At 53.0% G+C, this 27,828-nt stretch overlaps 22 non-coding genes across 22 annotated transcripts; all 22 read right to left on the bottom strand.

Moving 5' to 3' along the window:
• Positions 1–299: 299 nt before the first annotated feature.
• trnat-ugu (transfer RNA threonine (anticodon UGU)) lies at positions 300–372 on the bottom strand. Its single transcript has one exon. It is a non-coding gene; the product is annotated as a tRNA-Thr (tRNA).
• Positions 373–1,540: 1,168 nt separating this feature from the next.
• Positions 1,541–1,613, bottom strand: trnat-ugu (transfer RNA threonine (anticodon UGU)). Its single transcript has one exon. It is a non-coding gene; the product is annotated as a tRNA-Thr (tRNA).
• Positions 1,614–2,772: 1,159 nt separating this feature from the next.
• trnat-ugu (transfer RNA threonine (anticodon UGU)) lies at positions 2,773–2,845 on the bottom strand. The gene has a single exon. It is a non-coding gene; the product is annotated as a tRNA-Thr (tRNA).
• A 1,178-nt stretch (positions 2,846–4,023) lies between these two features.
• On the bottom strand, positions 4,024–4,096 carry trnat-ugu (transfer RNA threonine (anticodon UGU)). Its single transcript has one exon. It is a non-coding gene; the product is annotated as a tRNA-Thr (tRNA).
• A 1,155-nt stretch (positions 4,097–5,251) lies between these two features.
• trnat-ugu (transfer RNA threonine (anticodon UGU)) lies at positions 5,252–5,324 on the bottom strand. The gene has a single exon. It is a non-coding gene; the product is annotated as a tRNA-Thr (tRNA).
• A 1,168-nt stretch (positions 5,325–6,492) lies between these two features.
• On the bottom strand, positions 6,493–6,565 carry trnat-ugu (transfer RNA threonine (anticodon UGU)). The gene has a single exon. It is a non-coding gene; the product is annotated as a tRNA-Thr (tRNA).
• A 1,168-nt stretch (positions 6,566–7,733) lies between these two features.
• Positions 7,734–7,806, bottom strand: trnat-ugu (transfer RNA threonine (anticodon UGU)). The gene has a single exon. It is a non-coding gene; the product is annotated as a tRNA-Thr (tRNA).
• Positions 7,807–8,974: 1,168 nt separating this feature from the next.
• On the bottom strand, positions 8,975–9,047 carry trnat-ugu (transfer RNA threonine (anticodon UGU)). The gene has a single exon. It is a non-coding gene; the product is annotated as a tRNA-Thr (tRNA).
• A 1,151-nt stretch (positions 9,048–10,198) lies between these two features.
• trnat-ugu (transfer RNA threonine (anticodon UGU)) lies at positions 10,199–10,271 on the bottom strand. Its single transcript has one exon. It is a non-coding gene; the product is annotated as a tRNA-Thr (tRNA).
• Positions 10,272–11,422: 1,151 nt separating this feature from the next.
• trnat-ugu (transfer RNA threonine (anticodon UGU)) lies at positions 11,423–11,495 on the bottom strand. Its single transcript has one exon. It is a non-coding gene; the product is annotated as a tRNA-Thr (tRNA).
• A 1,168-nt stretch (positions 11,496–12,663) lies between these two features.
• On the bottom strand, positions 12,664–12,736 carry trnat-ugu (transfer RNA threonine (anticodon UGU)). The gene has a single exon. It is a non-coding gene; the product is annotated as a tRNA-Thr (tRNA).
• Positions 12,737–13,891: 1,155 nt separating this feature from the next.
• trnat-ugu (transfer RNA threonine (anticodon UGU)) lies at positions 13,892–13,964 on the bottom strand. Its single transcript has one exon. It is a non-coding gene; the product is annotated as a tRNA-Thr (tRNA).
• A 1,161-nt stretch (positions 13,965–15,125) lies between these two features.
• On the bottom strand, positions 15,126–15,198 carry trnat-ugu (transfer RNA threonine (anticodon UGU)). Its single transcript has one exon. It is a non-coding gene; the product is annotated as a tRNA-Thr (tRNA).
• Positions 15,199–16,350: 1,152 nt separating this feature from the next.
• On the bottom strand, positions 16,351–16,423 carry trnat-ugu (transfer RNA threonine (anticodon UGU)). Its single transcript has one exon. It is a non-coding gene; the product is annotated as a tRNA-Thr (tRNA).
• Positions 16,424–18,809: 2,386 nt separating this feature from the next.
• trnat-ugu (transfer RNA threonine (anticodon UGU)) lies at positions 18,810–18,882 on the bottom strand. Its single transcript has one exon. It is a non-coding gene; the product is annotated as a tRNA-Thr (tRNA).
• A 1,141-nt stretch (positions 18,883–20,023) lies between these two features.
• On the bottom strand, positions 20,024–20,096 carry trnat-ugu (transfer RNA threonine (anticodon UGU)). The gene has a single exon. It is a non-coding gene; the product is annotated as a tRNA-Thr (tRNA).
• Positions 20,097–21,264: 1,168 nt separating this feature from the next.
• On the bottom strand, positions 21,265–21,337 carry trnat-ugu (transfer RNA threonine (anticodon UGU)). Its single transcript has one exon. It is a non-coding gene; the product is annotated as a tRNA-Thr (tRNA).
• A 1,161-nt stretch (positions 21,338–22,498) lies between these two features.
• On the bottom strand, positions 22,499–22,571 carry trnat-ugu (transfer RNA threonine (anticodon UGU)). Its single transcript has one exon. It is a non-coding gene; the product is annotated as a tRNA-Thr (tRNA).
• Positions 22,572–23,727: 1,156 nt separating this feature from the next.
• Positions 23,728–23,800, bottom strand: trnat-ugu (transfer RNA threonine (anticodon UGU)). Its single transcript has one exon. It is a non-coding gene; the product is annotated as a tRNA-Thr (tRNA).
• Positions 23,801–24,968: 1,168 nt separating this feature from the next.
• On the bottom strand, positions 24,969–25,041 carry trnat-ugu (transfer RNA threonine (anticodon UGU)). Its single transcript has one exon. It is a non-coding gene; the product is annotated as a tRNA-Thr (tRNA).
• A 1,152-nt stretch (positions 25,042–26,193) lies between these two features.
• trnat-ugu (transfer RNA threonine (anticodon UGU)) lies at positions 26,194–26,266 on the bottom strand. Its single transcript has one exon. It is a non-coding gene; the product is annotated as a tRNA-Thr (tRNA).
• A 1,141-nt stretch (positions 26,267–27,407) lies between these two features.
• On the bottom strand, positions 27,408–27,480 carry trnat-ugu (transfer RNA threonine (anticodon UGU)). The gene has a single exon. It is a non-coding gene; the product is annotated as a tRNA-Thr (tRNA).
• Positions 27,481–27,828: the final 348 nt, after the last annotated feature.

The following is a 27,828-nucleotide window of genomic DNA, read 5'->3' as shown; positions in this document are numbered from 1 at the left end:
ATATATCCCTGGTGGTGGGGTCTGTTTGGAGGTGGCAGAAATGACGACGGATGAGACGCTGTACATGGAGGTTGCTGGGGTGGTAGGTGAGGACCAGTGGGGTTCTGTCCTGGTCACGGTTGGAGGGGTGGGGCACAAGGGTGGAGGAGCAGGAAGTGGAGGAGGGCATTGTCGATCATGTCTGGGGGGAAATTGCGGTCTTTGAAGAAGGAGGCCATCTGGGTTGTATGGTATTGGAAGCGAGTGCTACGCTCCCCGGCTCCATAGCTCAGCGGCCGGGCCGGGCAGCACGGATGACGAGGCCTCAGTGACACTTGAACTCACGACCCCTGGTTTACAAGACCAGTGCTCTAACCGCTGAGCTATGGAGCCGGGGGGCGCTGCGCTCAGCGCTCAGCGCTCGCGGCTGATTGGTTCACACTGGCTGACTCAAAGCGCTTGGGACACAGGTTCCAATCGACCCTCGCGTCACCGTCTGTGCAGTTTGAACATTCTGCCCGCGCGTGTGTGTGCGTGGGTTTGCTCCAGCTGCTCCGGTTACCGCTCTCAGTACAAAGATGTGTAGCGTTTGCGGGATTGGCCATGCTTCATTGTCCCATTGTGTCCGGTGATTGTGCGGGCCCGGAAGGGTGGATTAGTCAACATTCAATGGAGAATGATGCAGTGTGCGCAATGGATCTGGGTCGATTGCTCTCTGCAGGGTCGGTGTTGACGAGATTAGAATAAATTAGATTGGCTACAGTGTGGAAATAGGCCCTTCAGCCCAACAAGTCCACATCGATCCACTGAAGAGTAACCCGCCCAGACCCGTTTCTCACTGAATAATGCATCGATGACAATTTAGAATGGCCAATTCACTCGACCTGCCCGTCTTTGGACTGTGGGAGGAAACCGGAGCAAACCCACGCAGACTCTGGGAGAATGTGCAAACTCGACACGGAATCGACTCCCGACAGTTGGAATCGAGCCTGGGTCCCTAGTAGCGCTGTCAGGCAGCAGTGAGAACCACTGAGCGACTCGTCGGGCGGAATGGCCTGTTTCCAAACTGGAGAGATCCTATGCTTCTGTGATTTCTGTCCAGAAATAATTGGGAATTGTCATTCGCTCGCTTGGAGTGCCTGGGGTCAGCGATCTCAAAGTTAAATCCGTGAACACACACAGCCCCGTTCTTTGCCTGCAGAAAAAAGAAGTTTGTGGATTTCAACTCAACGCTGTAAGTGACAAAAACAGAAGTTGCAGGAAAAGCTCAACAGGTTTGAGAGGAGACAGGTGTCTGTCACTTCAGGGTAATGACCTTGCTGTTTCAGACATCAATTCCCAAGCTCTTGATTGACAAAAACAGCAGCAAGCAGTCAGTCCAACAGGGTTTTTCCTGAGCTCGACTCGTTCATCCGGTAGTTGGGGGGTGAACGCTCGTGCTGCCAAAGGAGCCGCTTGGACCACAAACTGGCGGGGAGCGATTCCAACAAAGTGCTCCTCAGTCTCATCCCAAGCGTTGAAACAGAGTCGGGCCTGGCCGGGCCGGGCAGCACGGATGACGAGGCCCCAGTGAGATTTGAACTCACGACCCCTGGTTTACAAGACCAGTGCTCTAACCGCTGAGCTATGGAGCCGGGGGGCGCTGCCCTCAGCGCTCAGCGCTCGCGGCTGATTGGTTCACACTGGCTGACTCAAAGCGCTTGGGACACAGGTTCCAATCGACCCTCGCGTCACCGTCTGTGCAGTTTGAACATTCTGCCCGAGCGTGGGTTTGCTCCGGCTGCTCCGGTTACCGCTCTCAGTACAAAGATGTGTAGCGTTTGCGGGATTGGCCATGCTTCATTGTCCCATTGTGTCCGGTGATTGTGCGGGCCCGGAAGGGTGGATTAGTCAACATTCAATGGAGAATGATGCAGTGTGCGCAATGGATCTGGGTCGATTGCTCTCTGCAGGGTCGGTGTTGACGAGATTAGAATAAATTAGATTGGCTACAGTGTGGAAATAGGCCCTTCAGCCCAACAAGTCCACATCGATCCACTGAAGAGTAACCCGCCCAGACCCGTTTCTCACTGAATAATGCATCGATGACAATTTAGAATGGCCAATTCACTCGACCTGCCCGTCTTTGGACTGTGGGAGGAAACCGGAGCAAACCCACGCAGACTCTGGGAGAATGTGCAAACTCGACACGGAATCGACTCCCGACAGTTGGAATCGAGCCTGGGTCCCTAGTAGCGCTGTCAGGCAGCAGTGAGAACCACTGAGCGACTCGTCGGGCGGAATGGCCTGTTTCCAAACTGGAGAGATCCTATGCTTCTGTGATTTCTGTCCAGAAATAATTGGGAATTGTCATTCGCTCGCTTGGAGTGACTGGGGTCAGCGATCTCAAAGTTAAATCCGTGAACACACACAGCCCCGTTCTTTGCCTGCAGAAAAAAGAAGTTTGTGGATTTCAACTCAACGCTGTAAGTGACAAAAACAGAAGTTGCAGGAAAAGCTCAACAGGTTTGAGAGGAGACAGGTGTCTGTCACTTCAGGGTAATGACCTTGCTGTTTCAGACATCAATTCCCAAGCTCTTGATTGACAAAAACAGCAGCAAGCAGTCAGTCCAACAGGGTTTTTCCTGAGCTCGACTCGTTCATCCGGTAGTTGGGGGGTGAACGCTCGTGCTGCCAAAGGAGCCGCTTGGACCACAAACTGGCGGGGAGCGATTCCAACAAAGTGCTCCTCAGCCTCATCCCAAGCGTTGAAACAGAGTCGGGCCTGGCCGGGCCGGGCAGCACGGATGACGATGGCCCCAGTGAGATTTGAACTCACGACCCCTGGTTTACAAGACCAGTGCTCAAACCGCTGAGCTATGGAGCCGGGGGGCGCTGCCCTCAGCGCTCAGCGCTCGCGGCTGATTGGTTCACACTGGCTGACTCAAAGCGCTTGGGACACAGGTTCCAATCGACCCTCGCGTCACCGTCTGTGCAGTTTGAACATTCTGCCCGCGCGTGTGTGTGCGTGGGTTTGCTCCGGCTGCTCCGGTTACCGATCTCAGTACAAAGATGTGTAGCGTTTGCGGGATTGGCCATGCTTCATTGTCCCATTTTGTCCGGTGATTGTGCGGGCCCGGAAGGGTGGATTAGTCAGCATTCAATGGAGAATGATGCAGTGTGCGCAATGGATCTGGGTCGATTGCTCTCTGCAGGGTCGGTGTTGACGAGATTAGAATAAATTAGATTGGCTACAGTGTGGAAACAGGCCCTTCAGCCCAACAAGTCCACATCGATCCACTGAAGAATAACCCGCCCAGACCCGTTTCTCACTGAATAATGCATCGATGACAATTTAGAATGGCCAATTCACTCGACCTGCACGTCTTTGGACTGTGGGAGGAAACCGGAGCAAACCCACGCAGACTCTGGGAGAATGTGCAAACTCGACACGGAATCGACTCCCGACAGTTGGAATCGAGCCTGGGTCCCTAGTAGCGCTGTCAGGCAGCAGTGAGAACCACTGAGCGACTCGTCGGGCGGAATGGCCTGTTTCCAAACTGGAGAGATCCTATGCTTCTGTGATTTCTGTCCAGACATAATTGGGAATTGTCATTCGCTCGCTTGGAGTGACTGGGGTCAGCGATCTCAAAGTTAAATCCGTGAACACACACAGCCCCGTTCTTTGCCTGCAGAAAAATGTAGTTTGTTGATTTCAACTCAAAGCTGTAAGTGACAAAAACAGAAGTTGCAGGAAAAGCTCAACAAGTTTGAGAGGAGACAGGTGTCTGTCACTTCAGGGTAATGACCTTGGTGTTTCAGACATCAATTCCCAAGCTCTTGATTGACAAAAACAGCAGCAAGCTGTCAGACCAACAGGGTTTTTTCTGAGCTCGCCTCGTTCATCCGGTGGTTGGAGGGTGAACGCTCGTGCTGCCAAACGAGCCGCTTGGACCACAAACTGGCGTGGAGCGATTCCAACAAAGTGCTCCTCAGTCTCATCCCGAGCGTTGAAACAGAGTCGGCTCTGGCCGGGCCGGGCCGGGCCGGGCAGCACGGATGACGAGGCCCCAGTGAGATTTGAACTCACGACCCCTGGTTTACAAGACTAGTGCTCTAACCGCTGAGCTATGGAGCCGGGTGGCGCTGCGTTCAGCGCTCGCGGCTGATTGGTTCACACTGGCTGACTCAAAGCGCTTGGGACACAGGTTCCAATCGACCCTCGCGTCACCGTCTGTGCAGTTTGAACATTCTGCCCGCGCGTGGGTTTGCTCCGGCTGCTCCGGTTACCGCTCTCAGTACAAAGATGTGTAGCGTTTGCGGGATTGGCCATGCTTCATTGTCCCATTGTGTCCGGTGATTGTGCGGGCCCGGAAGGGTGGATTAGTCAGCATTCAATGGAGAATGATGCAGTGTGCGCAATGGATCTGGGTCGATTGCTCTCTGCAGGGTCGGTGTTGACGAGATTAGAATAAATTAGATTGGCTACAGTGTGGAAACAGGCCCTTCAGCCCACCAAGTCCACATCGATCCTCTGAAGAGTAACCCGCCCAGACCCGTTTCTCACTGAATAATGCATCGATGACAATTTAGAATGGCCAATTCACTCGACCTGCACGTCTTTGGACTGTGGGAGGAAACCCGAGCAAACCCACGCAGACTCTGGGAGAATGTGCAAACTCCACACGGAATCGACTCCCGACAGTTGGAATCGAGCCTGGGTCCCTAGTAGCGCTGTCAGGCAGCAGTGAGAACCACTGAGCGACTCGTCGGGCGGAATGGCCTGTTTCCAAACTGGAGAGATCCTATGCTTCTGTGATTTCTGTCCAGACATAATTGGGAATTGTCATTCGCTCGCTTGGAGTGACTGGGGTCAGCGATCTCAAAGTTAAATCCGTGAACACACACAGCCCCGTTCTTTGCCTGCAGAAAAAAGAAGTTTGTGGATTTCAACTCAACGCTGTAAGTGACAAAAACAGAAGTTGCAGGAAAAGCTCAACAGGTTTGAGAGGAGACAGGTGTCTGTCACTTCAGGGTAATGACCTTGCTGTTTCAGACATCAATTCCCAAGCTCTTGATTGACAAAAACATCAGCAAGCAGTCAGTCAGTCCGACCGGGTTTTTCCTGAGCTCGACTCGTTCATCCGGTGGTTGGGGGGTGATCGCTCATGCTGCCAAAGGAGCCGCTTGGACCACAAACTGGCGTGGAGCGATTCCAACAAAGTGCTCCTCAGTCTCATCCCAAGCGTTGAAACAGAGTCGGGCCTGGCCGGGCCGGGCAGCACGGATGACGAGGCCCCAGTGAGATTTGAACTCACGACCCCTGGTTTACAAGACCAGTCCTTTAACCGCTGAGCTATGGAGCCGGGTGCCGCGCCGCTCAGCGCTCAGCGCTCGCGGCTGATTGGTTCACACTGGCTGACTCAAAGCGCTTGGGACACAGGTTCCAATCGACCCTCGCGTCACCGTCTGTGCAGTTTGAACATTCTGCCCGCGCGTGTGTGTGCGTGGGTTTGCTCCGGCTGCTCCGGTTACCGATCTCAGTACAAAGATGTGTACCTTCTGCGGGATTGGCCATGCTTCATTGTCCCATTGTGTCCGGTGATTGTGCGGGCCCGGAAGGGTGGATTAGTCAGCATTCAATGGAGAATGATGCAGTGTGCGGAATGGATCTGGGTCGATTGCTCTCTGCAGGGTCGGTGTTGACGAGATTAGAATAAATTAGATTGGCTACAGTGTGGAAACAGGCCCTTCAGCCCAACAAGTCCACATCGATCCTCTGAAGAGTAACACGCCCAGACCCGTTTCTCACTGAATAATGCATCGATGACAATTTAGAATGGCCAATTCACTCGACCTGCACGTCTTTGGACTGTGGGAGGAAACCCGAGCAAACCCACGCAGACTCTGGGAGAATGTGCAAACTCGACACGGAATCGACTCCCGACAGTTGGAATCGAGCCTGGGTCCCTAGTAGCACTGTCAGGCAGCAGTGAGAACCACTGAGCGACTCGTCGGGCGGAATGGCCTGTTTCCAAACTGGAGAGATCCTATGCTTCTGTGATTTCTGTCCAGACATAATTGGGAATTGTCATTCGCTCGCTTGGAGTGACTGGGGACAGCGATCTCAAAGTTAAATCCGTGAACACACACAGCCCCGTTCTTTGCCTGCAGAAAAAAGAAGTTTGTGGATTTCAACTCAACGCTGTAAGTGACAAAAACAGAAGTTGCAGGAAAAGCTCAACAGGTTTGAGAGGAGACAGGTGTCTGTCACTTCAGGGTAATGACCTTGGTGTTTCAGACATCAATTCCCAAGCTCTTGATTGACAAAAACAGCAGCAAGCAGTCAGTCCAACAGGTTTTTTCCTGAGCTCGACTCGTTCATCCGGTGGTTGGGGGGTGAACGCTCGTGCTGCCAAAGGAGCCGCTTGGAGCACAAACTGGCGTGGAGCGATTCCAACAAAGTGCTCCTCAGTCTCATCCCGAGCGTTGAAACAGAGTCGGTTTTGGTCGGGCCGGGCAGCACGGATGACGAGGCCCTCGTGAGTTTTGAACTCACGACCCTTGGTTTACAAGACCAGTGCTCTAACCGCTGAGCTATGGAGCCGGGTGCCGCGCCGCTCAGCGCTCAGCGCTCGCGGCTGATTGGTTCACACTGGCTGACTCAAAGCGCTTGGGACACAGGTTCCAATCGACCCTCGCGTCACCGTCTGTGCAGTTTGAACATTCTGCCCGCGCGTGTGTGTGCGTGGGTTTGCTCCGGCTGCTCCGGTTACCGATCTCAGTACAAAGATGTGTACCTTCTGCGGGATTGGCCATGCTTCATTGTCCCATTGTGTCCGGTGATTGTGCGGGCCCGGAAGGGTGGATTAGTCAGCATTCAATGGAGAATGATGCAGTGTGCGGAATGGATCTGGGTCGATTGCTCTCTGCAGGGTCGGTGTTGACGAGATTAGAATAAATTAGATTGGCTACAGTGTGGAAACAGGCCCTTCAGCCCAACAAGTCCACATCGATCCTCTGAAGAGTAACACGCCCAGACCCGTTTCTCACTGAATAATGCATCGATGACAATTTAGAATGGCCAATTCACTCGACCTGCACGTCTTTGGACTGTGGGAGGAAACCCGAGCAAACCCACGCAGACTCTGGGAGAATGTGCAAACTCGACACGGAATCGACTCCCGACAGTTGGAATCGAGCCTGGGTCCCTAGTAGCACTGTCAGGCAGCAGTGAGAACCACTGAGCGACTCGTCGGGCGGAATGGCCTGTTTCCAAACTGGAGAGATCCTATGCTTCTGTGATTTCTGTCCAGACATAATTGGGAATTGTCATTCGCTCGCTTGGAGTGACTGGGGACAGCGATCTCAAAGTTAAATCCGTGAACACACACAGCCCCGTTCTTTGCCTGCAGAAAAAAGAAGTTTGTGGATTTCAACTCAACGCTGTAAGTGACAAAAACAGAAGTTGCAGGAAAAGCTCAACAGGTTTGAGAGGAGACAGGTGTCTGTCACTTCAGGGTAATGACCTTGGTGTTTCAGACATCAATTCCCAAGCTCTTGATTGACAAAAACAGCAGCAAGCAGTCAGTCCAACAGGTTTTTTCCTGAGCTCGACTCGTTCATCCGGTGGTTGGGGGGTGAACGCTCGTGCTGCCAAAGGAGCCGCTTGGAGCACAAACTGGCGTGGAGCGATTCCAACAAAGTGCTCCTCAGTCTCATCCCGAGCGTTGAAACAGAGTCGGTTTTGGTCGGGCCGGGCAGCACGGATGACGAGGCCCTCGTGAGTTTTGAACTCACGACCCTTGGTTTACAAGACCAGTGCTCTAACCGCTGAGCTATGGAGCCGGGTGCCGCGCCGCTCAGCGCTCAGCGCTCGCGGCTGATTGGTTCACACTGGCTGACTCAAAGCGCTTGGGACACAGGTTCCAATCGACCCTCGCGTCACCGTCTGTGCAGTTTGAACATTCTGCCCGCGCGTGTGTGTGCGTGGGTTTGCTCCGGCTGCTCCGGTTACCGATCTCAGTACAAAGATGTGTACCTTCTGCGGGATTGGCCATGCTTCATTGTCCCATTGTGTCCGGTGATTGTGCGGGCCCGGAAGGGTGGATTAGTCAGCATTCAATGGAGAATGATGCAGTGTGCGGAATGGATCTGGGTCGATTGCTCTCTGCAGGGTCGGTGTTGACGAGATTAGAATAAATTAGATTGGCTACAGTGTGGAAACAGGCCCTTCAGCCCAACAAGTCCACATCGATCCTCTGAAGAGTAACACGCCCAGACCCGTTTCTCACTGAATAATGCATCGATGACAATTTAGAATGGCCAATTCACTCGACCTGCACGTCTTTGGACTGTGGGAGGAAACCCGAGCAAACCCACGCAGACTCTGGGAGAATGTGCAAACTCGACACGGAATCGACTCCCGACAGTTGGAATCGAGCCTGGGTCCCTAGTAGCACTGTCAGGCAGCAGTGAGAACCACTGAGCGACTCGTCGGGCGGAATGGCCTGTTTCCAAACTGGAGAGATCCTATGCTTCTGTGATTTCTGTCCAGACATAATTGGGAATTGTCATTCGCTCGCTTGGAGTGACTGGGGACAGCGATCTCAAAGTTAAATCCGTGAACACACACAGCCCCGTTCTTTGCCTGCAGAAAAAAGAAGTTTGTGGATTTCAACTCAACGCTGTAAGTGACAAAAACAGAAGTTGCAGGAAAAGCTCAACAGGTTTGAGAGGAGACAGGTGTCTGTCACTTCAGGGTAATGACCTTGGTGTTTCAGACATCAATTCCCAAGCTCTTGATTGACAAAAACAGCAGCAAGCAGTCAGTCCAACAGGTTTTTTCCTGAGCTCGACTCGTTCATCCGGTGGTTGGGGGGTGAACGCTCGTGCTGCCAAAGGAGCCGCTTGGAGCACAAACTGGCGTGGAGCGATTCCAACAAAGTGCTCCTCAGTCTCATCCCGAGCGTTGAAACAGAGTCGGTTTTGGTCGGGCCGGGCAGCACGGATGACGAGGCCCTCGTGAGTTTTGAACTCACGACCCTTGGTTTACAAGACCAGTGCTCTAACCGCTGAGCTATGGAGCCGGGTGGCGCTGCGCTTAGCGCTCGCGGCTGATTGGTTCACACTGGCTGACTCAAAGCGCTTGGGACACAGGTTCCAATCGACCCTCGCGTCACCGTCTGTTCAGTTTGAACATTCTGCCCGCGCGTGGGTTTGCTCCGGCTGCTCCGGTTACCGCTCTCAGTACAAAGATGTGTAGCGTTTGCGGGATTGGCCATGCTTCATTGTCCCATTGTGTCCGGTGATTGTGCGGGCCCGGAAGGGTGGATTAGTCAGCATTCAATGGAGAATGATGCAGTGTGCGCAATGGATCTGGGTCGATTGCTCTCTGCAGGGTCAGTGTTGACGAGATTAGAATAAATTAGATTGGCTACAGTGTGGAAACAGGCCCTTCAGCCCAACAAGTCCACATCGATCCTCTGAAGAGTAACCCGCCCAGACCCGTTTCTCACTGAATAATGCATCGATGACAATTTAGAATGGCCAATTCACTCGACCTGCACGTCTTTGGACTGTGGGAGGAAACCCGAGCAAACCCACGCAGACTCTGGGAGAATGTGCAAACTCGACAGGAATCGACTCCCGACAGTTGGAATCGAGCCTGGGTCCCTAGTAGCGCTGTCAGGCAGCAGTGAGAACCACTGAGCGACTCGTCGGGCGGAATGGCCTGTTTCCAAACTGGAGAGATCCTATGCTTCTGTGATTTCTGTCCAGACATAATTGGGAATTGTCATTCGCTCGCTTGGAGTGACTGGGGTCAGCGATCTCAAAGTTAAATCCGTGAACACACACAGCCCCGTTCTTTGCCTGCAGAAAAAAGAAGTTTGTGGATTTCAACTCAACGCTGTAAGTGACAAAAACAGAAGTTGCAGGAAAAGCTCAACAGGTTTGAGAGGAGACAGGTGTCTGTCACTTCAGGGTAATGACCTTGGTGTTTCAGACATCAATTCCCAAGCTCTTGATTGACAAAAACAGCAGCAAGCTGTCAGACCAACAGGGTTTTTCCTGAACTCGACTCGTTCATCCGGTGGTTGGAGGGTGAACGCTCGTGCTGCCAAAGGAGCCGCTTGGACCACAAACTGGCGTGGAGCGATTCCAACAAAGTGCTCCTCAGTCTCAAACCGGAGCGTTGAAACAGAGTCGGCTCTGGCCGGGCCGGGCAGCACGGATGATGAGACCCCAGTGATATTTGAACTCACGACCCCTGGTTTACAAGGCCAGTGCTCTAACCGCTGAGCTATGCAGCCGGGTGGCCCTGCGTTCAGCGCTCGCGGCTGATTGGTTCACACTGGCTGACTCAAAGCGCTTGGGACACAGGTTCCAATCGACCCTCGTGTCACCGTCTGTGCAGTTTGAACATTCTGCCCGCGCGTGGGTTTGCTCTGGCTGCTCCGGTTACCGCTCTCAGTACAAAGATGTGTAGCGTTTGCGGGATTGGCCATGCTTCATTGTCCCATTGTGTCCGGTGATTGTGCGGGCCCGGAAGGGTGGATTAGTCAGCATTCAATGGAGAATGGTGCAGTGTGCGCAATAAATCTGGGTCGATTGCTCTCTGCAGGGTCGGTGTTGACGAGATTAGAATAAATTAGATTGGCTACAGTGTGGAAACAGGCCCTTCAGCCCAACAAGTCCACATCGATCCACTGAAGAGTAACCCGCCCAGACCCGTTTCTCACTGAATAATGCATCGATGACAATTTAGAATGGCCAATTCACTCGACCTGCACGTCTTTGGACTGTGGGAGGAAACCCGAGCAAACCCACGCAGACTCTGGGAGAATGTGCAAACTCGACACGGAATCGACTCCCGACAGTTGGAATCGAGCCTGGGTCCCTAGTAGCACTGTCAGGCAGCAGTGAGAACCACTGAGCGACTCGTCGGGCGGAATGGCCTGTTTCCAAACTGGAGAGATCCTATGCTTCTGTGATTTCTGTCCAGACATAATTGGGAATTGTCATTCGCTCGCTTGGAGTGACTGGGGACAGCGATCTCAAAGTTAAATCCGTGAACACACACAGCCCCGTTCTTTGCCTGCAGAAAAAAGAAGTTTGTGGATTTCAACTCAACGCTGTAAGTGACAAAAACAGAAGTTGCAGGAAAAGCTCAACAGGTTTGAGAGGAGACAGGTGTCTGTCACTTCAGGGTAATGACCTTGGTGTTTCAGACATCAATTCCCAAGCTCTTGATTGACAAAAACAGCAGCAAGCAGTCAGTCCAACAGGTTTTTTCCTGAGCTCGACTCGTTCATCCGGTGGTTGGGGGGTGAACGCTCGTGCTGCCAAAGGAGCCGCTTGGAGCACAAACTGGCGTGGAGCGATTCCAACAAAGTGCTCCTCAGTCTCATCCCGAGCGTTGAAACAGAGTCGGTTTTGGTCGGGCCGGGCAGCACGGATGACGAGGCCCTCGTGAGTTTTGAACTCACGACCCTTGGTTTACAAGACCAGTGCTCTAACCGCTGAGCTATGGAGCCGGGTGCCGCGCCGCTCAGCGCTCAGCGCTCGCGGCTGATTGGTTCACACTGGCTGACTCAAAGCGCTTGGGACACAGGTTCCAATCGACCCTCGCGTCACCGTCTGTGCAGTTTGAACATTCTGCCCGCGCGTGTGTGTGCGTGGGTTTGCTCCGGCTGCTCCGGTTACCGATCTCAGTACAAAGATGTGTACCTTCTGCGGGATTGGCCATGCTTCATTGTCCCATTGTGTCCGGTGATTGTGCGGGCCCGGAAGGGTGGATTAGTCAGCATTCAATGGAGAATGATGCAGTGTGCGGAATGGATCTGGGTCGATTGCTCTCTGCAGGGTCGGTGTTGACGAGATTAGAATAAATTAGATTGGCTACAGTGTGGAAACAGGCCCTTCAGCCCAACAAGTCCACATCGATCCTCTGAAGAGTAACACGCCCAGACCCGTTTCTCACTGAATAATGCATCGATGACAATTTAGAATGGCCAATTCACTCGACCTGCACGTCTTTGGACTGTGGGAGGAAACCCGAGCAAACCCACGCAGACTCTGGGAGAATGTGCAAACTCGACACGGAATCGACTCCCGACAGTTGGAATCGAGCCTGGGTCCCTAGTAGCACTGTCAGGCAGCAGTGAGAACCACTGAGCGACTCGTCGGGCGGAATGGCCTGTTTCCAAACTGGAGAGATCCTATGCTTCTGTGATTTCTGTCCAGACATAATTGGGAATTGTCATTCGCTCGCTTGGAGTGACTGGGGACAGCGATCTCAAAGTTAAATCCGTGAACACACACAGCCCCGTTCTTTGCCTGCAGAAAAAAGAAGTTTGTGGATTTCAACTCAACGCTGTAAGTGACAAAAACAGAAGTTGCAGGAAAAGCTCAACAGGTTTGAGAGGAGACAGGTGTCTGTCACTTCAGGGTAATGACCTTGGTGTTTCAGACATCAATTCCCAAGCTCTTGATTGACAAAAACAGCAGCAAGCAGTCAGTCCAACAGGTTTTTTCCTGAGCTCGACTCGTTCATCCGGTGGTTGGGGGGTGAACGCTCGTGCTGCCAAAGGAGCCGCTTGGAGCACAAACTGGCGTGGAGCGATTCCAACAAAGTGCTCCTCAGTCTCATCCCGAGCGTTGAAACAGAGTCGGTTTTGGTCGGGCCGGGCAGCACGGATGACGAGGCCCTCGTGAGTTTTGAACTCACGACCCTTGGTTTACAAGACCAGTGCTCTAACCGCTGAGCTATGGAGCCGGGTGGCGCTGCGCTTAGCGCTCGCGGCTGATTGGTTCACACTGGCTGACTCAAAGCGCTTGGGACACAGGTTCCAATCGACCCTCGCGTCACCGTCTGTTCAGTTTGAACATTCTGCCCGCGCGTGGGTTTGCTCCGGCTGCTCCGGTTACCGCTCTCAGTACAAAGATGTGTAGCGTTTGCGGGATTGGCCATGCTTCATTGTCCCATTGTGTCCGGTGATTGTGCGGGCCCGGAAGGGTGGATTAGTCAGCATTCAATGGAGAATGATGCAGTGTGCGCAATGGATCTGGGTCGATTGCTCTCTGCAGGGTCAGTGTTGACGAGATTAGAATAAATTAGATTGGCTACAGTGTGGAAACAGGCCCTTCAGCCCAACAAGTCCACATCGATCCTCTGAAGAGTAACCCGCCCAGACCCGTTTCTCACTGAATAATGCATCGATGACAATTTAGAATGGCCAATTCACTCGACCTGCACGTCTTTGGACTGTGGGAGGAAACCCGAGCAAACCCACGCAGACTCTGGGAGAATGTGCAAACTCGACAGGAATCGACTCCCGACAGTTGGAATCGAGCCTGGGTCCCTAGTAGCGCTGTCAGGCAGCAGTGAGAACCACTGAGCGACTCGTCGGGCGGAATGGCCTGTTTCCAAACTGGAGAGATCCTATGCTTCTGTGATTTCTGTCCAGACATAATTGGGAATTGTCATTCGCTCGCTTGGAGTGACTGGGGTCAGCGATCTCAAAGTTAAATCCGTGAACACACACAGCCCCGTTCTTTGCCTGCAGAAAAAAGAAGTTTGTGGATTTCAACTCAACGCTGTAAGTGACAAAAACAGAAGTTGCAGGAAAAGCTCAACAGGTTTGAGAGGAGACAGGTGTCTGTCACTTCAGGGTAATGACCTTGGTGTTTCAGACATCAATTCCCAAGCTCTTGATTGACAAAAACAGCAGCAAGCTGTCAGACCAACAGGGTTTTTTCTGAGCTCGACTCGTTCATCCGGTGGTTGGAGGGTGAACGCTCGTGCTGCCAAAGGAGCCGCTTGGACCACCAACTGGCGTGGAGCGATTCCAACAAAGTGCTCCTCAGTCTCATCCCGAGCGTTGAAACAGAGTCGGCTCTGGCCGGGCCGCGCCGGGCAGCACGGATGACGAGGCCCCAGTGAGATTTGAACTCACGAACCCTGGTTTACAAGACCAGTGCTCTAACCGCTGAGCTATGGAGCCGGGTGGCGCTGCGTTCAGCGCTCGCGGCTGATTGGTTCACACTGGCTGACTCAAAGCGCTTGGGACACAGGTTCCAATCGACCCTCGCGTCACCGTCTGTGCAGTTTGAACATTCTGCCCGCGCGTGTGTGTGCGTGGGTTTGCTCCGGCTGCTCCGGTTACCGATCTCAGTACAAAGATGTGTACCTTCTGCGGGATTGGCCATGCTTCATTGTCCCATTGTGTCCGGTGATTGTGCGGGCCCGGAAGGGTGGATTAGTCAGCATTCAATGGAGAATGATGCAGTGTGCGGAATGGATCTGGGTCGATTGCTCTCTGCAGGGTCGGTGTTGACGAGATTAGAATAAATTAGATTGGCTACAGTGTGGAAACAGGCCCTTCAGCCCAACAAGTCCACATCGATCCTCTGAAGAGTAACACGCCCAGACCCGTTTCTCACTGAATAATGCATCGATGACAATTTAGAATGGCCAATTCACTCGACCTGCACGTCTTTGGACTGTGGGAGGAAACCCGAGCAAACCCACGCAGACTCTGGGAGAATGTGCAAACTCGACACGGAATCGACTCCCGACAGTTGGAATCGAGCCTGGGTCCCTAGTAGCACTGTCAGGCAGCAGTGAGAACCACTGAGCGACTCGTCGGGCGGAATGGCCTGTTTCCAAACTGGAGAGATCCTATGCTTCTGTGATTTCTGTCCAGACATAATTGGGAATTGTCATTCGCTCGCTTGGAGTGACTGGGGACAGCGATCTCAAAGTTAAATCCGTGAACACACACAGCCCCGTTCTTTGCCTGCAGAAAAAAGAAGTTTGTGGATTTCAACTCAACGCTGTAAGTGACAAAAACAGAAGTTGCAGGAAAAGCTCAACAGGTTTGAGAGGAGACAGGTGTCTGTCACTTCAGGGTAATGACCTTGGTGTTTCAGACATCAATTCCCAAGCTCTTGATTGACAAAAACAGCAGCAAGCAGTCAGTCCAACAGGTTTTTTCCTGAGCTCGACTCGTTCATCCGGTGGTTGGGGGGTGAACGCTCGTGCTGCCAAAGGAGCCGCTTGGAGCACAAACTGGCGTGGAGCGATTCCAACAAAGTGCTCCTCAGTCTCATCCCGAGCGTTGAAACAGAGCCGGTTTTGGTCGGGCCGGGCAGCACGGATGACGAGGCCCTCGTGAGTTTTGAACTCACGACCCTTGGTTTACAAGACCAGTGCTCTAACCGCTGAGCTATGGAGCCGGGTGGCGCTGCGCTTAGCGCTCGCGGCTGATTGGTTCACACTGGCTGACTCAAAGCGCTTGGGACACAGGTTCCAATCGACCCTCGCGTCACCGTCTGTGCAGTTTGAACATTCTGCCCGCGCGTGGGTTTGCTCCGGCTGCTCCGGTTACCGCTCTCAGTACAAAGATGTGTAGCGTTTGCGGGATTGGCCATGCTTCATTGTCCCATTGTGTCCGGTGATTGTGCGGGCCCGGAAGGGTGGATTAGTCAGCATTCAATGGAGAATGATGCAGTGTGCGCAATGGATCTGGGTCGATTGCTCTCTGCAGGGTCAGTGTTGACGAGATTAGAATAAATTAGATTGGCTACAGTGTGGAAACAGGCCCTTCAGCCCAACAAGTCCACATCGATCCACTGAAGAGTAACCCGCCCAGACCCGTTTCTCACTGAATAATGCATCGATGACAATTTAGAATGGCCAATTCACTCGACCTGCACGTCTTTGGACTGTGGGAGGAAACCCGAGCAAACCCACGCAGACTCTGGGAGAATGTGCAAACTCGACACGGAATCGACTCCCGACAGTTGGAATCGAGCCTGGGTCCCTAGTAGCGCTGTCAGGCAGCAGTGAGAACCACTGAGCGACTCGTCGGGCGGAATGGCCTGTTTCCAAACTGGAGAGATCCTATGCTTCTGTGATTTCTGTCCAGACATAATTGGGAATTGTCATTCGCTCGCTTGGAGTGACTGGGGTCAGCGATCTCAAAGTTAAATCCGTGAACACACACAGCCCCGTTCTTTGCCTGCAGAAAAAAGAAGTTTGTGGATTTCAACTCAACGCTGTAAGTGACAAAAACAGAAGTTGCAGGAAAAGCTCAACAGGTTTGAGAGGAGACAGGTGTCTGTCACTTCAGGGTAATGACCTTGGTGTTTCAGACATCAATTCCCAAGCTCTTGATTGACAAAAACAGCAGCAAGCTGTCAGACCAACAGGGTTTTTCCTGAACTCGACTCGTTCATCCGGTGGTTGGAGGGTGAACGCTCGTGCTGCCAAAGGAGCCGCTTGGACCACAAACTGGCGTGGAGCGATTCCAACAAAGTGCTCCTCAGTCTCAAACCGGAGCGTTGAAACAGAGTCGGCTCTGGCCGGGCCGGGCAGCACGGATGATGAGACCCCAGTGATATTTGAACTCACGACCCCTGGTTTACAAGGCCAGTGCTCTAACCGCTGAGCTATGCAGCCGGGTGGCCCTGCGTTCAGCGCTCGCGGCTGATTGGTTCACACTGGCTGACTCAAAGCGCTTGGGACACAGGTTCCAATCGACCCTCGCGTCACCGTCTGTGCAGTTTGAACATTCTGCCCGCGCGTGGGTTTGCTCTGGCTGCTCCGGTTACCGCTCTCAGTACAAAGATGTGTAGCGTTTGCGGGATTGGCCATGCTTCATTGTCCCATTGTGTCCGGTGATTGTGCGGGCCCGGAAGGGTGGATTAGTCAGCATTCAATGGAGAATGGTGCAGTGTGCGCAATAAATCTGGGTCGATTGCTCTCTGCAGGGTCGGTGTTGACGAGATTAGAATAAATTAGATTGGCTACAGTGTGGAAACAGGCCCTTCAGCCCAACAAGTCCACATCGATCCACTGAAGAGTAACCCGCCCAGACCCGTTTCTCACTGAATAATGCATCGATGACAATTTAGAATGGCCAATTCACTCGACCTGCACGTCTTTGGACTGTGGGAGGAAACCCGAGCAAACCCACGCAGACTCTGGGAGAATGTGCAAACTCGACACGGAATCGACTCCCGACAGTTGGAATCGAGCCTGGGTCCCTAGTAGCGCTGTCAGGCAGCAGTGAGAACCACTGAGCGACTCGTCGGGCGGAATGGCCTGTTTCCAAACTGGAGAGATCCTATGCTTCTGTGATTTCTGTCCAGACATAATTGGGAATTGTCATTCGCTCGCTTGGAGTGACTGGGGTCAGCGATCTCAAAGTTAAATCCGTGAACACACACAGCCCCGTTCTTTGCCTGCAGAAAAAAGAAGTTTGTGGATTTCAACTCAACGCTGTAAGTGACAAAAACAGAAGTTGCAGGAAAAGCTCAACAGGTTTGAGAGGAGACAGGTGTCTGTCACTTCAGGGTAATGACCTTGGTGTTTCAGACATCAATTCCCAAGCTCTTGATTGACAAAAACAGCAGCAAGCGGTCAGACCAACAGGGTTTTTCCTGAGCTCGACTCGTTCATCCGGTGGTTGGAGGGTGAACGCTCGTGCTGCCAAAGGAGCCGCTTGGACCACAAACTGGCGTGGAGCGATTCCAACAAAGTGCTCCTCAGTCTCATCCCAAGCGTTGAAACAGAGTCGGGCCGGGCAGTACGGATGACGAGGCCCCAGCGAGAGTTGAACACACGACCCCTGGTTTACAAGACCGGTGCTCGAACCGCTGAGCTATGGAGCCGGGGGGCGCTGCGCTCAGCGCTCAGCGCTCGCGGCTGATTGGTTCACACTGGCTGACTCAAAGCGCTTGGGACACAGTTTCCAATCGATCCTCGCGTCACCGTCTGTGCAGTTTGAACAATCTGCCCGCGCGTGTGTGTGCGTGGGTTTGCTCCGGCTGCTCCGGTTACCGATCTCAGTACAAAGATGTGTAGCTTCTGCGGGATTGGCAATGCTTCATTGTCCCATTGTGTCCGGTGATTGTGCGGGCCCGGAAGGGTGGATTAGTCAGCTTTCAATGGAGAATGATGCAGTGTGCGGAATGGATCTGGGTCGATTGCTCTCTGCAGGGTCGGTGTTGACGAGATTAGAGTAAATTAGATTGGTACAGTGTGGAAACAGGCCCTTCAGCCCAACAAGTCCACATCGATCCTCTGAAGAGTAACCCGCCCAGACCCGTTTCTCACTGAATAATGCATCGATGACAATTTAGAATGGCCAATTCACTCGACCTGCCCGTCTTTGGACTGTGGGAGGAAACCGGAGCAAACCCACGCAGACTCTGGGAGAATGTGCAAACTCGACACGGAATCGACTCCCGACAGTTGGAATCGAGCCTGGGTCCCTAGTAGCGCTGTCAGGCAGCAGTGAGAACCACTGAGCGACTCGTTGGGCGGAATGGCCTGTTTCCAAACTGGAGAGATCCTATGCTTCTGTGATTTCTGTCCAGACATAATTGGGAATTGTCATTCGCTCGCTTGGAGTGACTGGGGTCAGCGATCTCAAAGTTAAATCCGTGAACACACACAGCCCCGTTCTTTGCCTGCAGAAAAAAGAAGTTTGTGGATTTCAACACAACGCTGTAAGTGACAAAAACAGAAGTTGCAGGAAAAGCTCAACAGGTTTGAGAGGAGACAGGTGTCTGTCACTTCAGGGTAATGACCTTGCTGTTTCAGACATCAATTCCCAAGCTCTTGATTGACAAAAACAGCAGCAAGCAGTCAGTCCAACAGGGGTTTTCCTGAGCTCGACTCGTTCATCCGGTGGTTGGGGGGTGAACGCTCGTGCGGCCAAAGGAGCCGCTTGGACCACAAACTGGCGTGGAGCGATTCCAACAAAGTGCTCCTCAGTCTCATCCCGAGCGTTGAAACAGAACCGGCTCTGGCCGCGCCGGGCCGGGCAGCACGGATGACGAGGCCCCAGTGAGATTTGAACTCACGACCCCTGGTTTACAAAACCAGTGCTCTAACCGCTGAGCTATGGAGCCGGGTGGCGCTGCGCTCAGCGCTCGCGGCTGATTGGTTCACACTGGCTGACTCAAAGCGCTTGGGACACAGGTTCCAATCGACCCTCGCGTCACCGTCTGTGCAGTTTGAACATTCTGCCGGCGCGTGGGTTTGCTCCGGCTGCTCCGGATACCGCACTCAGTACAAAGATGTGTAGCGTTTGCGGGATTGGCCATGCTTCATTGTCCCATTGTGTCCGGTGATTGTGCGGGCCCGGAAGGGTGGATTAGTCAGCATTCAATGGAGAATGATGCAGTGTGCGCAATGGATCTGGGTCGATTGCTCTCTGCAGGGTCGGTGTTGACGAGATTAGAATAAATTAGATTGGCTACAGTGTGGAAACAGGCCCTTCAGCCCAACAAGTCCACATCGATCCTCTGAAATGTAACCCGCCCAGACCCGTTTCTCACTGAATAATGCATCGATGACAATTTAGAATGGCCAATTCACTCGACCTGCACGTCTTTGGACTGTGGGAGGAAACCCGAGCAAACCCACGCAGACTCTGGGAGAATGTGCAAACTCGACACGGAATCGACTCCCGACAGTTGGAATCGAGCCTGGGTCCCTAGTAGCGCTGTCAGGCAGCAGTGAGAACCACTGAGCGACTCGTCGGGCGGAATGGCCTGTTTCCAAACTGGAGAGATCCTATGCTTCTGTGATTTCTGTCCAGACATAATTGGGAATTGTCATTCGCTCGCTTGGAGTGACTGGGGTCAGCGATCTCAAAGTTAAATCCGTGAACACACACAGCCCCGTTCTTTGACTGCAGAAAAAAGAAGTTTGTGGATTTCAACTCAACGCTGTAAGTGACAAAAACAGAAGTTGCAGGAAAAGCTCAACAGGTTTGAGAGGAGACAGGTGTCTGTCACTTCAGGGTAATGACCTTGGTGTTTCAGACATCAATTCCCAACCTCTTGATTGACAAAAACAGCAGCAAGCGGTCAGACCAACAGGGTTTTTCCTGAGCTCGACTCGTTCATCCGGTGGTTGGAGGGTGAACGCTCGTGCTGCCAAAGGAGCCGCTTGGACCACAAACTGGCGTGGAGCGATTCCAACAAAGTGCTCCTCAGTCTCATCCCAAGCGTTGAAACAGAGTCGGGCCGGGCAGTACGGATGACGAGGCCCCAGTGAGATTTGAACACACGACCCCTGGTTTACAAGACCAGTGCTCGAACCGCTGAGCTATGGAGCCGGGGGGCGCTGCGCTCAGCGCTCAGCGCTCGCGGCTGATTGGTTCACACTGGCTGACTCAAAGCGCTTGGGACACAGTTTCCAATCGATCCTCGCGTCACCGTCTGTGCAGTTTGAACAATCTGCCCGCGCGTGTGTGTGCGTGGGTTTGCTCCGGCTGCTCCGGATACCGCACTCAGTACAAAGATGTGTAGCGTTTGCGGGATTGGCCATGCTTCATTGTCCCATTGTGTCCGGTGATTGTGCGGGTCCGGAAGGGTGGATTAGTCAGCATTCAATGGAGAATGATGCAGTGTGCGCAATGGATCTGGGTCGATTGCTCTCTGCAGGGTCGGTGTTGACGAGATTAGAATAAATTAGATTGGCTACAGTGTGGAAACAGGCCCTTCAGCCCAACAAGTCCACATCGATCCACTGAAGAGTAACCCGCCCAGACCCGTTTCTCACTGAATAATGCATCGATGACAATTTAGAATGGCCAATTCACTCGACCTGCACGTCTTTGGACTGTGGGAGGAAACCGGAGCAAACCCACGCAGACTCTGGGAGAATGTGCAAACTCGACACGGAATCGACTCCCGACAGTTGGAATCGAGCCTGGGTCCCTAGTAGCGCTGTCAGGCAGCAGTGAGAACCACTGAGCGACTCGTCGGGCGGAATGGCCTGTTTCCAAACTGGAGAGATCCTATGCTTCTGTGATTTCTGTCCAGACATAATTGGGAATTGTCATTCGCTCGCTTGGAGTGACTGGGGACAGCGATCTCAAAGTTAAATCCGTGAACACACACAGCCCCGTTCTTTGCCTGCAGAAAAAAGAAGTTTGTGGATTTCAACTCAACGCTGTAAGTGACAAAAACAGAAGTTGCAGGAAAAGCTCAACAGGTTTGAGAGGAGACAGGTGTCTGTCACTTCAGGGTAATGACCTTGGTGTTTCAGACATCAATTCCCAAGCTCTTGATTGACAAAAACAGCAGCAAGCAGTCAGTCCAACAGGTTTTTTCCTGAGCTCGACTCGTTCATCCGGTGGTTGGGGGGTGAACGCTCGTGCTGCCAAAGGAGCCGCTTGGAGCACAAACTGGCGTGGAGCGATTCCAACAAAGTGCTCCTCAGTCTCATCCCGAGCGTTGAAACAGAGTCGGTTTTGGTTGGGCCGGGCAGCACGTATGACGAGGCCCTCGTGAGTTTTGAACTCACGACCCTTGGTTTACAAGACCAGTGCTCTAACCGCTGAGCTATGGAGCCGGGTGGCGCTGCGCTAAGCGCTCGCGGCTGATTGGTTCACACTGGCTGACTCAAAGCGCTTGGGACACAGGTTCCAATCGACCCTCGCGTCACCGTCTGTGCAGTTTGAACATTCTGCCCGCGCGTGGGTTTGCTCCGGCTGCTCCGGTTACCGCTCTCAGTACAAAGATGTGTAGCGTTTGCGGGATTGGCCATGCTTCATTGTCCCATTGTGTCCGGTGATTGTGCGGGCCCGGAAGGGTGGATTAGTCAGCATTCAATGGAGAATGATGCAGTGTGCGCAATGGATCTGGGTCGATTGCTCTCTGCAGGGTCAGTGTTGACGAGATTAGAATAAATTAGATTGGCTACAGTGTGGAAACAGGCCCTTCAGCCCAACAAGTCCACATCGATCCTCTGAAGAGTAACCCGCCCAGACCCGTTTCTCACTGAATAATGCATCGATGACAATTTAGAATGGCCAATTCACTCGACCTGCACGTCTTTGGACTGTGGGAGGAAACCCGAGCAAACCCACGCAGACTCTGGGAGAATGTGCAAACTCGACACGGAATCGACTCCCGACAGTTGGAATCGAGCCTGGGTCCCTAGTAGCGCTGTCAGGCAGCAGTGAGAACCACTGAGCGACTCGTCGGGCGGAATGGCCTGTTTCCAAACTGGAGAGATCCTATGCTTCTGTGATTTCTGTCCAGACATAATTGGGAATTGTCATTCGCTCGCTTGGAGTGACTGGGGTCAGCGATCTCAAAGTTAAATCCGTCAACACACACAGCCCCGTTCTTTGCCTGCAGAAAAAAGAAGTTTGTGGATTTCAACTCAACGCTGTAAGTGACAAAAACAGAAGTTGCAGGAAAAGCTCAACAGGTTTGAGAGGAGACAGGTGTCTGTCACTTCAGGGTAATGACCTTGGTGTTTCAGACATCAATTCCCAAGCTCTTGATTGACAAAAACAGCAGCAAGCAGTCAGACCAACAGGGTTTTTTCTGAGCTCGACTCGTTCATCCGGTGGTTGGAGGGTGAACGCTCGTGCTGCCAAAGGAGCCGCTTGGACCACAAACTGGCGTGGAGCGATTCCAACAAAGTGCTCCTCAGTCTCATCCCGACCGTTGAAACAGAGTCGGCTCTGGCCGGGCCGGGCCGGGCCGGGCAGCACGGATGACGAGGCCCCAGTGAGATTTGAACTCACGACCCCTGGTTTACAAAACCAGTGCTCGAACCGCTGAGCTATGGAGCCGAGCGGCGCTGCGCTCCGCGCTCGCGGCTGATTGGTTCACACTGGCTGACTCAAAGCGCTTGGGACACAGGTTCCAATCGACCCTCGCGTCACCGTCTGTGCAGTTTGAACATTCTACCCGCGCGTGGGTTTGCTCCGGCTGCTCCGGATACCGCACTCAGTACAAAGATGTGTAGCGTTTGCGGGATTGGCCATGCTTCATTGTCCCATTGTGTCCGGTGATTGTGCGGGTCCGGAAGGGTGGATTAGTCAGCATTCAATGGAGAATGATGCAGTGTGCGCAATGGATCTGGGTCGATTGCTCTCTGCAGGGTCGGTGTTGACGAGATTAGAATAAATTAGATTGGCTACAGTGTGGAAACAGGCCCTTCAGCCCAACAAGTCCACATCGATCCACTGAAGAGTAACCCGCCCAGACCCGTTTCTCACTGAATAATGCATCGATGACAATTTAGAATGGCCAATTCACTCGACCTGCACGTCTTTGGACTGTGGGAGGAAACCCGAGCAAACCCACGCAGACTCTGGGAGAATGTGCAAACTCGACACGGAATCGACTCCCGACAGTTGGAATCGAGCCTGGGTCCCTAGTAGCGCTGTCAGGCAGCAGTGAGAACCACTGAGCGACTCGTCGGGCGGAATGGCCTGTTTCCAAACTGGAGAGATCCTATGCTTCTGTGATTTCTGTCCAGACATAATTGGGAATTGTCATTCGCTCGCTTGGAGTGACTGGGGTCAGCGATCTCAAAGTTAAATCCGTCAACACACACAGCCCCGTTCTTTGCCTGCAGAAAAATGTAGTTTGTTGATTTCAACTCAAAGCTGTAAGTGACAAAAACAGAAGTTGCAGGAAAAGCTCAACAGGTTTGAGAGGAGACAGGTGTCTGTCACTTCAGGGTAATGACCTTGGTGTTTCAGACATCAATTCCCAAGCTCTTGATTGACAAAAACAGCAGCAAGCTGTCAGACCAACAGGGTTTTTTCTGAGCTCGACTCGTTCATCCGGTGGTTGGAGGGTGAACGCTCGTGCTGCCAACGGAGCCGCTTGGACCACAAACTGGCGTGGAGCGATTCCAACAAAGTGCTCCTCAGTCTCATCCCGAGCGTTGAAACAGAGTCGGCTCTGGCCGGGCCGGGCCGGGCAGCACGGATGACGAGGCCCCAGTGAGATTTGAACTCACGACCCCTGGTTTACAAAACCAGTGCTCTAACCGCTGAGCTATGGAGCCGGGTGGCGCTGCGCTCAGCGCTCAGCGCTCGCGGCTGATTGGTTCACACTGGCTGACTCAAAGCGCTTGGGACACAGGTTCCAATCGACCCTCGCGTCACCGTCTGTGCAGTTTGAACATTCTGCCCGCGCGTGGGTTTGCTCCGGCTGCTCCGGTTACCGCTCTCAGTACAAAGATGTGTAGCGTTTGCGGGATTGGCCATGCTTCATTGTCCCATTGTGTCCGGTGATTGTGCGGGCCCGGAAGGGTGGATTAGTCAGCATTCAATGGAGAATGATGCAGTGTGCGCAATGGATCTGGGTCGATTGCTCTCTGCAGGGTCAGTGTTGACGAGATTAGAATAAATTAGATTGGCTACAGTGTGGAAACAGGCCCTTCAGCCCAACAAGTCCACATCGATCCTCTGAAGAGTAACCCGCCCAGACCCGTTTCTCACTGAATAATGCATCGATGACAATTTAGAATGGCCAATTCACTCGACCTGCACGTCTTTGGACTGTGGGAGGAAACCCGAGCAAACCCACGCAGACTCTGGGAGAATGTGCAAACTCGACACGGAATCGACTCCCGACAGTTGGAATCGAGCCTGGGTCCCTAGTAGCGCTGTCAGGCAGCAGTGAGAACCACTGAGCGACTCGTCGGGCGGAATGGCCTGTTTCCAAACTGGAGAGATCCTATGCTTCTGTGATTTCTGTCCAGACATAATTGGGAATTGTCATTCGCTCGCTTGGAGTGACTGGGGTCAGCGATCTCAAAGTTAAATCCGTCAACACACACAGCCCCGTTCTTTGCCTGCAGAAAAAAGAAGTTTGTGGATTTCAACTCAACGCTGTAAGTGACAAAAACAGAAGTTGCAGGAAAAGCTCAACAGGTTTGAGAGGAGACAGGTGTCTGTCACTTCAGGGTAATGACCTTGGTGTTTCAGACATCAATTCCCAAGCTCTTGATTGACAAAAACAGCAGCAAGCAGTCAGACCAACAGGGTTTTTTCTGAGCTCGACTCGTTCATCCGGTGGTTGGAGGGTGAACGCACGTGCTGCCAAAGGAGCCGCTTGGACCACAAACTGGCGTGGAGCGATTCCAACAAAGTGCTCCTCAGTCTCATCCCGACCGTTGAAACAGAGTCGGCTCTGGCCGGGCCGGGCCGGGCCGGGCAGCACGGATGACGAGGCCCCAGTGAGATTTGAACTCACGACCCCTGGTTTACAAAACTAGTGCTCGAACCGCTGAGCTATGGAGCCGGGCGGCGCTGCGCTCCGCGCTCGCGGCTGATTGGTTCACACTGGCTGACTCAAAGCGCTTGGGACACAGGTTCCAATCGACCCTCGCGTCACCGTCTGTGCAGTTTGAACATTCTACCCGCGCGTGGGTTTGCTCCGGCTGCTCCGGATACCGCACTCAGTACAAAGATGTGTAGCGTTTGCGGGATTGGCCATGCTTCATTGTCCCATTGTGTCCGGTGATTGTGCGGGTCCGGAAGGGTGGATTAGTCAGCATTCAATGGAGAATGATGCAGTGTGCGTAATGGATCTGGGTCGATTGCTCTCTGCAGGGTCGGTGTTGACGAGATTAGAATAAATTAGATTGGCTACAGTGTGGAAACAGGCCCTTCAGCCCAACAAGTCCACATCGATCCACTGAAGAGTAACCCGCCCAGACCCGTTTCTCACTGAATAATGCATCGATGACAATTTAGAATGGCCAATTCACTCGACCTGCACGTCTTTGGACTGTGGGAGGAAACCCGAGCAAACCCACGCAGACTCTGGGAGAATGTGCAAACTCGACACGGAATCGACTCCCGACAGTTGGAATCGAGCCTGGGTCCCTAGTAGCGCTGTCAGGCAGCAGTGAGAACCACTGAGCGACTCGTCGGGCGGAATGGCCTGTTTCCAAACTGGAGAGATCCTATGCTTCTGTGATTTCTGTCCAGACATAATTGGGAATTGTCATTCGCTCGCTTGGAGTGACTGGGGACAGCGATCTCAAAGTTAAATCCGTGAACACACACAGCCCCGTTCTTTGCCTGCAGAAAAAAGAAGTTTGTGGATTTCAACTCAACGCTGTAAGTGACAAAAACAGAAGTTGCAGGAAAAGCTCAACAGGTTTGAGAGGAGACAGGTGTCTGTCACTTCAGGGTAATGACCTTGGTGTTTCAGACATCAATTCCCAAGCTCTTGATTGACAAAAACAGCAGCAAGCTGTCAGACCAACAGGGTTTTTCCTGAACTCGACTCGTTCATCCGGTGGTTGGAGGGTGAACGCTCGTGCTGCCAAAGGAGCCGCTTGGACCACAAACTGGCGTGGAGCGATTCCAACAAAGTGCTCCTCAGTCTCAAACCGGAGCGTTGAAACAGAGTCGGCTCTGGCCGGGCCGGGCAGCACGGATGACGAGACCCCAGTGATATTTGAATTCACGACCCCTGGTTTACAAGACCAGTGCTCTAACCGCTGAGCTATGCAGCCGGGTGGCCCTGCGTTCAGCGCTCGCGGCTGATTGGTTCACACTGGCTGACTCAAAGCGCTTGGGACACAGGTTCCAATCGACCCTCGCGTCACCGTCTGTGCAGTTTGAACATTCTGCCCGCGCGTGGGTTTGCTCTGGCTGCTCCGGTTACCGCTCTCAGTACAAAGATGTGTAGCGTTTGCGGGATTGGCCATGCTTCATTGTCCCATTGTGTCCGGTGATTGTGCGGGCCCGGAAGGGTGGATTAGTCAGCATTCAATGGAGAATGGTGCAGTGTGCGCAATAAATCTGGGTCGATTGCTCTCTGCAGGGTCGGTGTTGACGAGATTAGAATAAATTAGATTGGCTACAGTGTGGAAACAGGCCCTTCAGACCAACAAGTCCACATCGATCCACTGAAGAGTAACCCGCCCAGACCCGTTTCTCACTGAATAATGCATCGATGACAATTTAGAATGGCCAATTCACTCGACCTGCCCGTCTTTGGACTGTGGGAGGAAACCGGAGCAAACCCACGCAGACTCTGGGAGAATGTGCAAACTCGACACGGAATCGACTCCCGACAGTTGGAATCGAGCCTGGGTCCCTAGTAGCGCTGTCAGGCAGCAGTGAGAACCACTGAGCGACTCGTCGGGCGGAATGGCCTGTTTCCAAACTGGAGAGATCCTATGCTTCTGTGATTTCTGTCCAGACATAATTGGGAATTGTCATTCGCTCGCTTGGAGTGACTGGGGTCAGCGATCTCAAAGTTAAATCCGTGAACACACACAGCCCCGTTCTTTGCCTGCAGAAAAAAGAAGTTTGTGGATTTCAACTCAACGCTGTAAGTGACAAAAACAGAAGTTGCAGGAAAAGCTCAACAGGTTTGAGAGGAGACAGGTGTCTGTCACTTCAGGGTAATGACCTTGGTGTTTCAGACATCAATTCCCAAGCTCTTGATTGACAAAAACAGCAGCAAGCGGTCAGACCAACAGGGTTTTTCCTGAGCTCGACTCGTTCATCCGGTGGTTGGAGGGTGAACGCTCGTGCTGCCAAAGGAGCCGCTTGGACCACAAACTGGCGTGGAGCGATTCCAACAAAGTGCTCCTCAGTCTCATCCCAAGCGTTGAAACAGAGTCGGGCCGGGCAGTACGGATGACGAGGCCCCAGCGAGATTTGAACACACGACCCCTGGTTTACAAGACCAGTGCTCGAACCGCTGAGCTATGGAGCCGGGGGGCGCTGCGCTCAGCGCTCAACGCTCGCGGCTGATTGGTTCACACTGGCTGACTCAAAGCGCTTGGGACACAGTTTCCAATCGATCCTCGCGTCACCGTCTGTGCAGTTTGAACAATCTGCCCGCGCGTGTGTGTGCGTGGGTTTGCTCCGGCTGCTCCGGTTACCGATCTCAGTACAAAGATGTGTAGCTTCTGCGGGATTGGCCATGCTTCATTGTCCCATTGTGTCCGGTGATTGTGCGGGCCCGGAAGGGTGGATTAGTCAGCTTTCAATGGAGAATGATGCAGTGTGCGGAATGGATCTGGGTCGATTGCTCTCTGCAGGGTCGGTGTTGACGAGATTA

Source organism: Chiloscyllium punctatum, chromosome 34, assembly GCF_047496795.1.
Source record: "Chiloscyllium punctatum isolate Juve2018m chromosome 34, sChiPun1.3, whole genome shotgun sequence".
Taxonomy (NCBI): domain Eukaryota; kingdom Metazoa; phylum Chordata; class Chondrichthyes; order Orectolobiformes; family Hemiscylliidae; genus Chiloscyllium; species Chiloscyllium punctatum.
Note: the sequence above shows the minus strand (reverse complement) of the source record. Positions and strands in the feature narration are given on the sequence as shown.